The sequence below is a fragment of the Canis aureus genome, chromosome 38 (genome assembly GCF_053574225.1).
Source record: "Canis aureus isolate CA01 chromosome 38, VMU_Caureus_v.1.0, whole genome shotgun sequence".
Classification (NCBI taxonomy): domain Eukaryota; kingdom Metazoa; phylum Chordata; class Mammalia; order Carnivora; family Canidae; genus Canis; species Canis aureus.
In genome coordinates, this window is record NC_135648.1 from 13,660,184 (window position 1) to 13,673,017 (window position 12,834).

At 34.4% G+C, this 12,834-nt stretch overlaps 1 long non-coding RNA gene across 1 annotated transcript in view; it reads left to right on the forward strand.

Annotated features, from left to right (window-relative positions):
- The first annotated feature begins 1,209 nt into the window (after positions 1–1,209).
- Positions 1,210–12,834, forward strand: part of LOC144307195 (uncharacterized) — a 185,764-nt gene continuing 174,139 nt past the window's right edge. Inside the window, exon 1 of the long non-coding RNA XR_013374129.1 lies at positions 1,210–1,455. This is a non-coding gene — a long non-coding RNA (uncharacterized LOC144307195). The remainder of the gene's footprint in view (positions 1,456–12,834) is intronic.

Here is a 12,834-nt window from a genome sequence, read left to right on the forward strand (position 1 = left end):
GGCAAATCAAGAAACAGACTCTTAAAAATAAAATAAGATAAAAAACAGGAAAACCATAAGAGATTCTTAATATAGGGAGCAAACTGAGGGTTGCCTGAGAGAAGGAGGGTACAGAGATAAGATAATTGGGTAATAAGCATTAAGGAGGGCATTTGACATAATGAGCACTGGTTGTTATATGGAACTGATGAATCACTAAATTCTATCCTGGAAATTAATAATACACTATATGATAATTAAATTTAATTTAAATATTTTAAATTTTAATTTAAATATAGTTTTAAAAGAAACAGACTCTTAACTATAGAGAACAAACTGATGGTTACCAGAGGGGAGGTGGGTGGGAGGATGAGTAACATAGATGGTGGGGATTAAGGACTGCACTTATGAGGAGCACCAGGTGATTTCATGGAAGTGCTTTTTTTTTTTTTTTTTTTCATGGAAGTGTTGAATCACTACACTATATGCCTGAAACTAGTATATTACACTCTATGTCAACTAACTGGAATTTAAATGAAAACTTAAAAAAAAATATTCTGGAGCTCAAATTAAGACAAAATACAGTGAGCAAAAGGCTTTCCAGAATTCACATGTAACAAGTCATACTTAACTAAGCACCTTGACTGTATATGAACATGACTGCATGAACATGGAGACGTAGAGAAGATCAACAAAATTTAAGTGAATGAATGTATTAATGTATTAATCATCTTGTTTCTCTTTAACTTCAGTGTTTTTTTTATTTTATATGTATGATACTGCAACCCTAGGTGAATTTAATCATGCTCAAGTAATTTTTTCACAAACATAGCATGTTATCCCATTTATAATAGAGAAGAGATTTGTCACATTTATTTTCCACAATATCTCTAAAAGTTTCAATAGTCTTTTGTTATATTTTCAAGAGTAAACATTAGCATATAAGCTATATACAGGTCCAGGTTTTCAATATTCCATTCAGCAATTTTCCAAGAAGTCATGTGTGATGACATTGTAAAAACGGCATGAAGTTTTCCTATCCCTATGCTCATGTCCTTTGCAGCCGGACAATTTTCCCACTAGAGGTGAGGTCTATTTCTCCACCCCTTAAATTCTGGCCTGTCCATGTGAGTCGCTTTGGTCAATGAGATATAAGCAATTGTGATGCAAGCAGAGGCATACAAAGTACTTGTGCAATGATGTCATCTGCTTTCTGGGCTTGCACTCTTAAAACCATCATGTTAAATAAAGTCAAACTAGCCTACAGGTGTGGATTAGAGACTAGATGGAAGAGAATCTAGATGCTCTGACCGATAGCCTGCCAGTCACTGGGCAGAATGAGGCCATCCTGGGTCATTCAGCCACCAGCCATTTACCAGCTGCAGGAATATGTGAGACAGCACAGACTATCACACAAGCCAAGTCAGGTCAGAAGAAGCACGCAGCTGATCAACAGAATATTGACTTAAATAAAAGGTACTTTTTAAAGTCACTAACTTTGAGATAGTTTGTTTTGCAAACTGTAACTGTTAACACAGTGAATAATCTCATAGATCAAAAACAAAGCACCTCTATACATGAATTTTGTTCTGACAAAGAAGGCTTTTAACATAATGTGTAACAAAATGAAAACAATGATGTAAGAACATTCAAGATGAAAAATAAATCCTCAAGCTTGATGACTCATTCTTAACTGCTAGATCAAATTCTACATCAAATGATACTATTAATTGATTCTTTTTCCAAAGGTAATTTATATCTATTTTGTTCTTCCATAGTGTTTTTACTGTTTTCCTTTTAAGACATTTAATTTATCACTTTACTGTATTATTTCTGCATGTGAGCATTCTTGTCTCCTCCACTTATTTTAAACTAGATGAAGGTAAGGGTTTTTTTGTTTTGTTTTTTGTTTTTTGTTTTTTGTTTTACATTACACCCTCATTCTTTTTTTTCTTTAAGATTTCATTATTTTTTAAGTAATCTCTACACCCAGTGTGGGGCTCAAACTTACAACCTTGAGATCAAGAGTCACATGCTCCACTGACTGAGCCAGTCAGGTGCCCCATCATTTCACTCTCATTCTTGTTGTGAGTAACACAGTGTTTGGCACATAAAATTATTGAACCTTATTACTTCACTGGAAATTTTATTATTATTATTATTATTATTATTATTAATTATTATTTATGTAGTGTTCTTTCAGTACCGTGTTTCAAAACTTATTCCTTGAAATAAATTTATCTATATGGAATATTACACATTAACAGGCATTTCCTAGATTTTACCTGAATAAATGCTGAAACCTTAAAACAAACTAAAAATAAATACTAGGGAGTATCTTGTGAAGGCTTTATTTGCTTTTTGTTGAGCACACCTTTTGTTATAGGTGTGCTCATTGCTACTGGGTGTTGTTTCTTTCAGCTCCCTCAGTTGCCCGAGCAAGGAAATATGTGTGTATATCAAGCTATGTATATATCTGTATCTCTAAGCATCTAAATCTTCCATCTGTATCTATATTAAATTAAACATGAGTTCCTTTATTGATGTCTGCAACTCCAACCCATGACCACATGGATCATTCTAAACTCTTCTTGCTTATCTGTAAACTCCCACTGAGAAAGTAAGAATGCTGGCTCTCCTTGTCTGTCATCAATTTACTTAATTTTTCAGTACCAGTATCAATATTGTTAACCCACATGCCCTTGGGATACTCTATTAGCTAGAAGAAAGTGCTTATGTTCAGTTCCTTTTGCTTTTAACTCACAGACTCCATTCATCTCCAAGATTACTGAGGTCAGCACCTTTTCTCCCACCTTCGTTAGTGAGGTTGTTTCATACATTTGTAATACAGTTAAATTCTCTTGTCAAAGTCTATATTCTTTACTGGGATTCCCTGAACTCCTAAATGATTCTTTTAAATTTGCATACATTAAGTTTCACTCTTTGTGCTATAAATTGCTGTGTGTCTAACAAATGTATAATGTCATATGTCACCATTCCAATATCATGAAGAACAGTTTCACTAGCCTAAATAATCTCTTGTGCTTCACCTCTTCATCTTTTCCACCATCCCCCAGAGCCCTAATATCCACTGATATTTTTCACTATCTGTACTGTTTTGACTTCCAGAAAGTCATATTATCGGAATCATACACTATGCAGATTTCTTAGACTCTTTTTTTTAAACATAATTAAGTCAAATTTATTTCACAAATATAAGGATTATTTTATTTTATTAATTATAATTTTAATTTTAACTCCACTATAATTAATATACAGTGTTATTTAGCTTTAGGGGTACAATATAGTGATCCAACAATTCTACGTATTATTCTGCAGTCATCAAAAAAAGTGTACTCTTCATCCCCTTCATCTATTTCACTCTTCTCCCCACCAAACTCCCCTCTGGTACTCATCTATTTGTCCTCTTTAGTTAACAGTCTGTTTTTCGGTTTATCTCCCTCTTTTGTTCATCACTTACATATAACACCCAGTGCTCATCCCAACAAGCACCCTCCTTAATACCATCACTCATGTAGCCCATCCTTCTGCCACCTTCCCTCCATAACTCCTAAGTTTGTTCTCTATAGTGAAGAGTCTGTTTTATGGCCTCCCTCTCTTTTTTTTTCTCCATTCCCCTATATTCATCTGTTTTGTTTCTTAAATTCCACATATGAGTGAAATCATATGGTATTTTGTCTTTCTGTGACTACCATAAGACATCATCTCACACCTGTCAGAATGGATAAAATCAACAACACAAGAAATGGCAGGTGTTGGTGAGGATGTGGGGAAAAAAAAAAGGAATCCTCTTGCACCACTGATGGGAATGCAAACTGGTGCAGCCACCCTGAAAAACAGTATGGAGGTTTCTCAAAAACTTAAATATAGAACTACTCAATGATTTAGCAATTGCTCTACTAGGTATTTACCCAAAGGATACAAAAATACTGATAGGAAGGGACACAAGCACCCAATGTTTATAGCAGCATTATCAACAATAGCCAAATTACAGAAAGAGCCCAAATGTCCATTGACTGGTGAAAGGATATGGTTATATATCCTGGTGACAGAAATGGTATATCTAGGGATGCCTGGGTGGCTCAGTCGATTAAGCACCTGACTCTTGATTTTGGCTCAGGTCATGATCTCAGGGTCTTGAGATAAAGCTCTGCTTCAGGCTCTGCACTCAGCCGGGAGTCTGTTTGAGGATTCTTCTTTCTTCCTCTCCCTCTGCCTCTCCTCTCAAATACATACTTACATACATACATACATACATACATACATATATACATACATACATAACATAAATCTTTTAAAAAAGAAAATACACACACACACATACACATACACACTGGAATATTACTCAGCCATTAAAAGAATGAAATCTTGCCATTTGCAATGATTGAAGTTAGAGACTATGATCCTAAGTGAAACAAGTCAGAGGTTTCTTTTATTTAGTAATTTATACCAAAACTTCTCCAGTCTCTTTTGTGTTTGGTAGGGTTTTTAAATTAACAGACTATTTTCTAGAGCAATTTTTGGTTTACAGAAAAATTAAACAGGAAGTAGAGTTTCCATACACCTCCTTTGCACATATGAGTGTAGTACACTTATTACAACTGATGAACTAATACTGATGCTATTATCAACCAAAGTCCATAGTACATTAGGGTTCACTCTTTGTACTGTAATGTGAGTTTTGACAAATGTATCATCATGTCATGTATCTACCATTACAGTGTTGTACAAAACGGTTTCATTGGCCTAAAAATCCCATTGACCTATTCTTCGCCCCTCTCCCTCTCCCGCCCTCAGCAACACTGATCTTTTTACTGTATTTGTAGTTATACTTTTTACAAAGTGCTGTATAGTTGGAATCATACAGTATGTAGTCTTTTCAGACTTTCCTCACTTATCAATATGCATTTAAGGTTCTTCCATGTATTTCATAGAACAATAGCTCATTTCATTTTATTTCTTAATAATATTGTTTTGTGTGTATATATAGTTTGTTTATTCATCCATTGAAGGAAATCTTCCGATTTTTGGCAATTATGAATAAAATTTTTAAAAGTATTCTTGAGAAGGGTTTTGTGGTAACAAATTTTGAGCTCATTTTGGTAAATATCAAACAGCACAATAACTGTATTATATACTGAGAATATGGATTTGGGCTTTTGCTCTTGCTTGTTTGTAAAAAGCATCTGAGCTGTCTTCCAAAGTGGTTTTTAATAATATCTTTTCCAAAGTAGTTTTTAACTTTAGTAAATTCGGCATATCAATGTTTTTTAAAACAGATTATTCTTTTGGATTTGTGTCTAAAAACTCACCACCAAATCCAAACACAGCTAGATTTTCTCCTCTGTTGTCTTCTAGAAATTTTATAGTTTTGTATTTTAACATTCAAGTCTATGATCAAATTTGAGCTAACTTTTTAAAAAGGTATAAGATCTAGGTCTAGATTCTTATTAATTTTATTTTTGGCACATGCATATCTAATTTTTACACTACTGTTTATTTAAAAGATTCTCCTTCATCCACTAAATTGCCTTTGCAACTTTGGTTTGAGGACTATATTTGTATGAGTCTAGTTCAGGGCTCTCTCTTCTATCCTACTGATTGTTTTGTCCACTTTTTCACAATTACATGCCATCTAGAGGTGCCAGGGTGGCTCAGTTGGTTGTCTAACTCTAGATTTCAGCTCAGGTCATGATCTCAGAGTTGTGAGATCCAGTCTCACATTGGGCTCTGTGCTCAGCAGGGAGTTTGCTTAAGATTCTCTCTCTCACTTTCCATTTACCTCTCCCTCTCTCTCATGCACAAGCTCTCTCTTTCTAAAATAAATAAACAAAAGCCAAACACATGCCATCTAGATTAATGTAGCTTTGTAATAAGCCTTGAAGTAGATGATGTCATTTCCCCAACTTTGTTCCCCAAATACTGTACTTCAATATTATGTTGATTATTCTGGGTCTTTCGATTTTTCCATATATAAGTAGAATCAGTTTGTCAATATCTTCAAATAATATACCAATATACTGTTTTGATCTGGACTGCATTGAATACATAGGAAAGTTTGGGAAGAGCTGACATCTTAGCAATATTTAGTCTTCCAATTCATGAATATAGGACTTCTCCATTTATTTAGATATTCTTGAATTTTTTCATCAGAGTTGATAGTTTTCTGCATATCAATCCTTGACATAATTTTTAGATTTATACTGAAGTATTTAATTTTTTGGTGCTAGTATAAACAGTATTGTGTTTTTAATTTCAAATTTCAATTGTTCATTACTGGTATATTGACAAAGCAAATGATTTTTATATATTAAAGCTGTGTTCTGTGACTTTGCTATAGTTGCTTATTAATTTTAGGAGTTTTTTGTCTATTCTTTGTGATTATTTTTACATAGACAATCATGTCATGTGTGAACACAGTCTTATCTCCCATTTCAAATATGTATTTCTGTTCTCTTTTTGTTCTTATCTTAATTCACTAACTCAGATTTCCATAATTCCTATTCCATTAAATAGGAGTGGTGAGAAGACATCATTCCCTGTTCTCAACCTTAGTGGGAAAGCATCCAATTTCTTATCATTAAATATAATGTTAGTTGTGGGTGTTTTGTAGATTTCTTTTTATCAAATTAAGGAATTTCCTTCTATGTGTAATTTGCTAAGTGTTTTTTTATCATGTATGTGTTTTGGATTTTGTAGGATACTTTGTTGGCATCAATTGAGATGACTTTTTTTTTTTAGCCTGGTAAGATTATGGATTGCATTAATTGCTATCCAAATATTGAAACCAGTCTTGTATACCTTGAATAAATCCCACTGGATTAGAGTACAGAATTCTCTTTACAGATTACTGAACTCCATTTGTTAATATTTTGCTGAGGATCTTTGCATCCAACTTTTTTTGAGAAATGTTGTTCTGCAATTTTTTTTTTCTTTTCTTACACTGTTGTTATTTCACTTTGGCATTAGGTTTATGCTGACCTGATTGAACAAGGTGGAAAGTGGTTCTTTGCTTCTGTTATCTGGGTAAAATTATAGAGTATTGATATAATTTCTTTTTTATATGCTTGATAAAATTCAATAAGAAAATCATCTGTCTGTACCTGGTGCTTTCTCTTTTGGAAGTTATTTATTATTGACACAATTTATTTAATAGATATAGGTATTTTCAGATTATACATTTCCTCTGAGGTAAGTTTTGGGAGTTTTCTGTTGTTAATGTCTATTAGGGAATTGGTCCCTTTCATTTATGCTATCAGATTTGTGGCCATAAAGTTTACATAACTTTATTACATTTATCAAAGATATAAGTGGTGATAATCCCTTTTTCATTTATAATTTTAGCAACCTTTGTCTTCTCTCTTTTTTTCTTGGTTACCCTGGCTAGATTATTATAACTATCTCTGATCTTTTCAAAGAAACTACTTTGGGTTTCATTGAATTTTTTAATTGATTTCTTGTTTTTTTTTTATTTCATTTATTTCTAGTACAATTATTATTTCTCTTCCATTCACTTTAACCTTGATTTTTTTTTCTTCTTATACTTTCCTAAGGTGCCAACTTAGATTATTGATTTGAGATCTTTCTTCTTTTTAATATGTGCATTTAGTGCTATACATTTACCTATAAACACTACTTTTGCTGCATCTCACAAATTTTGACAATTTGTAATTCACTTTAATTTAGTGCAAACTAATGTTCACTTCTCTTGAGATTTATTTTTTGGCTCATGTCTTCTTTAGGAGTTTGTTCAGTACACATCAGTTGAAACAGTTGAAATCAGAGTTCTCTCTCTCTCTCTCTCTCTCTTTTCGTGTTTTTCTTTTGTAATTGTCTTACATTGGAAAATTAAAAATTGTAATGATCCTGATGGTTTGAATGAGGCTTTCATTTCCTAGAGAAAGTTTTTGTTTATTTATTTAGGTTTATCTTGGGAAGAGGTAAAAATTAACAGTTTAATGTCCAACCATTTATCTTTATCCTTGATAAAGGCCCCTTGATCAAGCAGGCATGTCCAATGATTCCTGCTTGTTATCACTGTGACTGACACACTTTACCTCCAAAGTTAAAATATTCTCATTGTTCTTAAGAATTTTTTTTTTCAGTGGAAATTTCATTATCCATCTATCTTGTTTACACAGACAGACGCTAGTGTGATTTTATGATACTGGTATTTCATTCTTTGAAGTATTTCTTAATGCCTTTTTAAAAAATTTTTTTAAAATTTTTATTTATTTATGATAGTCACAGAGAGAGAGAGGCAGAGACATAGGCAGAGGGAGAAGCAGGCTCCATGAACCGGGAGCCCGATGTGGGATTCGATCCCGCGTCTCCAGGATCGCGCCCTGGGCCAAAGGCAGGCGCCAAACCGCTGTGCCACCCAGGGATCCCTCTTAAAGCCTTTTTAATGGAAATGTTTTATGTGGCTTCCTGCAGGCCATATTTAAGTATTGGCAGAGAAGGTTGCTCATAATACATCCATTCTAACATTTCTAACTCTCCACACCACATCAAGGAATTTCTGGCATTTTAGTTTTATTTAGCAAAGTCACAAATGAGTCCAGCTTTCAGTCCAGTAATTGTTAACAATTACCTCCAAGCCTTTGTGTTAATTTATTTGAATTTAGGATTTACATTGAATTTAGGATGTTATAGTTGCATCTGTTTCAGCAAATTGATCATATCTAAAACTGTACTTCTTTTCCTTACATTCCCAGAATCCACTGCCACATGTATTCCACAGATCTGCAGCTAACCAATTTGAAAAATCTTGCTGTGTATATTGTGTATATTGCTGTGAAAACATTTTTTTTTTAATTTTGCTTTTTTAAATTCTCTCTTCCTGACACCAAGCTCAAGCTGGGAGTTGACTCTGTTTTTAAGTCTATCAAGGTGCCATGGTGAGGGTGGATGTAAGAATTGAATTCCTCTTGCCAGATAACTGTCTTAAGCAGCAACCCCCCCCACCCCCCCACCCCCCCCACCCCCCGCCAAGATCTTAAAATAAAGCAGAAATATCTTCATGATGCAGAAAAAGAGGATAACAATGGATTGTTAGTGAATTCTGTGGACCAGGGAATCTGAGTCATCTGAATCTTCCCATATGTTTTCATTCCATTCCATAGAGTCCTTAGAGTTATATCTTAGAAGAGTTATCTTTCCCAGCAATGCCCTAACTTTCCCTTAAGGAATCTGGTAAAGGTTTAAATAAAAAATAAAATCCAGAAATTCACAAAATCAAATGTTGAGTTTACTTTTTGGCTACATTAATGCTCTGGCAGCAAATATTGAGATTCTTTATAATGCTTATGCAAATTTCATGGTTCTCAGACTATGCCTTGATCTGAGAATTTGGGATTTTGCATATATCATTCCTTTTCTGCAAGCCCTCCTGCATAATTAAAGGTGTGAAATCAATCTCTTACTCTTATACAATTCATCTGAATAGCCTCTTGGTCCCCCTATAGCTTTGCTTACAACAAATATTTTATTCAAAGCAGTTATAAGAAATTTATTTATTTTGGACTGCATGCCATGTGCTAAAGCCTCATGTTAGCTGAATTCTTACTGTTTTCAGGATTGACCTGACCAGAAAACAAAGTAAAATGTTCCCATGTATGGAAGGTACATTGCCTGGAACCACTTACAGTCTTACTTATGCATGTTCGGGGACCTTAGCTGCAACAAGAAAATTCACTTTGCCTCATTTATGCAAAAAAAAAAAAAAAAAAAAGATTTGTTAAAATAAAAATTAGGAGAAGCTTGATAGATAGAAAGTACACTGGGATAATCTTGATTCTCCTCCCCCAGAAACAGTTCCCAAGTACCACCAGAGAATAGCCTCTTGAGGAAACTACTGGTGCTGCACTTTCCATCATCAAGCATTAAATGAAAGGTATTCACCTTTACAAAACCACTTCTCAGCACCAATTCTACTTCTGCCTAGCAGGTCAATCAATCACACAAATCCTGAGGTTCTTCCAATCCTCTGTTACCATCTAGAGCAGCAACACTGGGCTTGCAACACAAAGTCTTTGCCATCAGTAATTTACTATGCACAAAATTTTTGTGTGTCTGATTGGAAAAGTATAGATCACATATCCACCTTTCATTTGCTAGGGAATCTGAGAATTCAAATTCTGGCTTCTGTTTCTGAGAGACAGGATTGATGGAAATTTCGCCAGTTATGGAAGTACTATTCAAGAGGTGATCATGAATATGACAAATGTCGATTACAGTAACATGCTACTACTGTTGGACTCACTCTTCCTGTTGTGTTTACCCATTATGATTTTTGAGTCACCTTTGCTTTTGCTTCATTTCTAGAACAGCCTCTCTCACAGGTCTGCACTGTTGACTGTCATCATGACTCTTGGCTTCAGCATTCACCATTTATTGCACTCTTGCTGGAAGTTTGTCTCCTTTCCTATTCTCTTAAGTAAATCCAATGCATGAGACTAGTGTAAGCAAGGAATATAAGGAATACAAGCAGACAGCTACTAATAAGAGTGAAACAGAGCTTTAATCACTGAATTTAGACTCTAATTTAGGCCCAGTCATAAGACTGAGCACTGATATTCTTTGGTTTTGAAAATTATCCCACCTTCAAAAAGGATTCCTTCTTTGGCCTCAGGCCAGAATTAATGGTGTGAAGAGAGCAATGGCATTAATAAAGAGCCCAGCTCCGGGATGCTGGTGTTGGTCTTTCTTTTGCCAGCATGGGCTTACCACACCTGTTATTAAAAGAGGTGCTCAGGCAGCAGGGCAAGGAACGACAGAGACAACATCGGCAGGAAAACTCCAGTTGCCAGGAAGAGCATATAATTATCTCTGCTCCCCAGAGCATGATTTCTTAACCAAGGATTGTTGAAAAACACACGTGCTAGGCTCCACTCTGTCCAAGGTACTGATTTAGTAGGTCTGAGTTAGTGCGTGGGCACCTGTAATTTCTAAACATACAAAAAAATATATGTTTCACATGAATCTGAAACATGCTCTTTGTTTTAAAATACTAGTATAATGGGGGAAAAGATACCTTTTTTGTGGAGAGAAGAATGGGAAGGCTGATGTTCTGTATTTGGTTAATATCTAGAGTGAAAGACAAAATTGGGAGGAATTAGTGTGCCTTCCGTTGTAGTCTCAGAAGAAATCTTGTGTAGAACTGGGGAGAAGGTGAGGGGCATAAATGGTCAGAAAGAATTACAGCTCTATTTCTTCAAGATTCTGGCCACTGAAATACTGAAATGGACATAAAAGTATCCAAACTCTCACTACAATGAATAGATTATAATATTTTAAAATATTTTAAGTTATAGAGTTTTGCAGTATATCTATGCTTCCTCAGCTACTTTGTATTCACTAGTAATACTTCTCTGTAAGGTGGCTAATTATTTAAATGAAAAAATTTCAGGTAGGAAATAGAATTCTTAGGGTATCTATTCAGAAGACAATTGACTAATGATATGTTTTATTTACTCATATTTACCCATAGGAAATATATGCTTCCCATTATTTTGAACACAAATAATGCTATAAAGCAAAGTATAGGAATAGGCCCATGCATGTGCAAAGTCTAATAGAACACAAATTAGTATTTTATATTTTATCATTTCTCTGTTATCTTCTTTGAGGTTCTAAGCCCTAAAGTCTAAGTTTAAACAATAACTAGACAGATACTATTCCTTACGCATTTCCTTCTAACAGCTCTTTTGGAAACTTAAAGAGAATCAGAAAGTTTTATTTTTGCAGGTATACCTTCCTACATTCAGATATTAATTTTAGCCTCAAAGCTCCTGAAAGAAGTTGTTAAGATCTTTATAGGAGGAAAAACTATAGGGTTTTGAGACCTGAACAACAAAGACTGGCAGGCACAGATCGCAACCTCTATGTATTGAGGGCAGAGTTAAGTTGATTAGTTATCTGAGTTTTATATGAGGGACTCTGTGTTTCTGTTGACCCCTTTTGTTCAGCGCCTTGTGGATGAAGCTGCTGAGTTTTTAATCTCACATATTCTATCACAGTCTCCATTAGAGATGTAATCACTCAACTGTCAAATCTATTTTGAAAAGGATTTTGGAGAGAGAATACAGTGATTTATTCTTTACTTCTCTGAAATGATCTTTTCTGAAAATCGCACTACAAGCATACACAGGGGATAGTGTAATACAATCTCTGACAGCATTAGTTTGCTAACCTTATCCAATAAAGAGATTCTTCTTACAAAGGTTTATCATATTACCTCATCTCGTGTTGGTATTGCCCTCTTTGAAAAAAAAAATCACATGTTCAAAGAAATGCAAAGAAAATAATATCTTTGAAGGGTAAACACATATTCTAGCATTTTCAGGTAACATGAGCAATGCAGCAGGCATCTGATGCTGGCACACTATCCATCTACTATCATACACAATACACAAATGCATACATTGTACTGAATGTAAAATGCACAATAATAAGCCCAATCAGAACAAGAATATTTACTTGTCATTAAGATTGAATGGCATAGATTTCTATCCAACTTTATAATTGGAGCATCGGGCACTCTAAATTAGCAATGCTATAGAGTATGAGTGCAGTGTGAAGGCATAAAGACCATGAAAACTAGAAAATTCTAAGTTGTCATTTGCACAGATAATAAAATAAAATTCAATCTAAGAAACATTAGCAATGTTGGGGTGGTGCTTTTTTAATCATTTGGAAGAAGCCTCCTACTTGAATGATAGCTGATATTTTAAGATCTTGAATCTTTTTATTTTTTTTCCTGAAACTACTATTCATCCCATGGGTGAGGAAGGGATCCTCTCCTCCACCTTAATAAATCAAGGTGGGTGAATA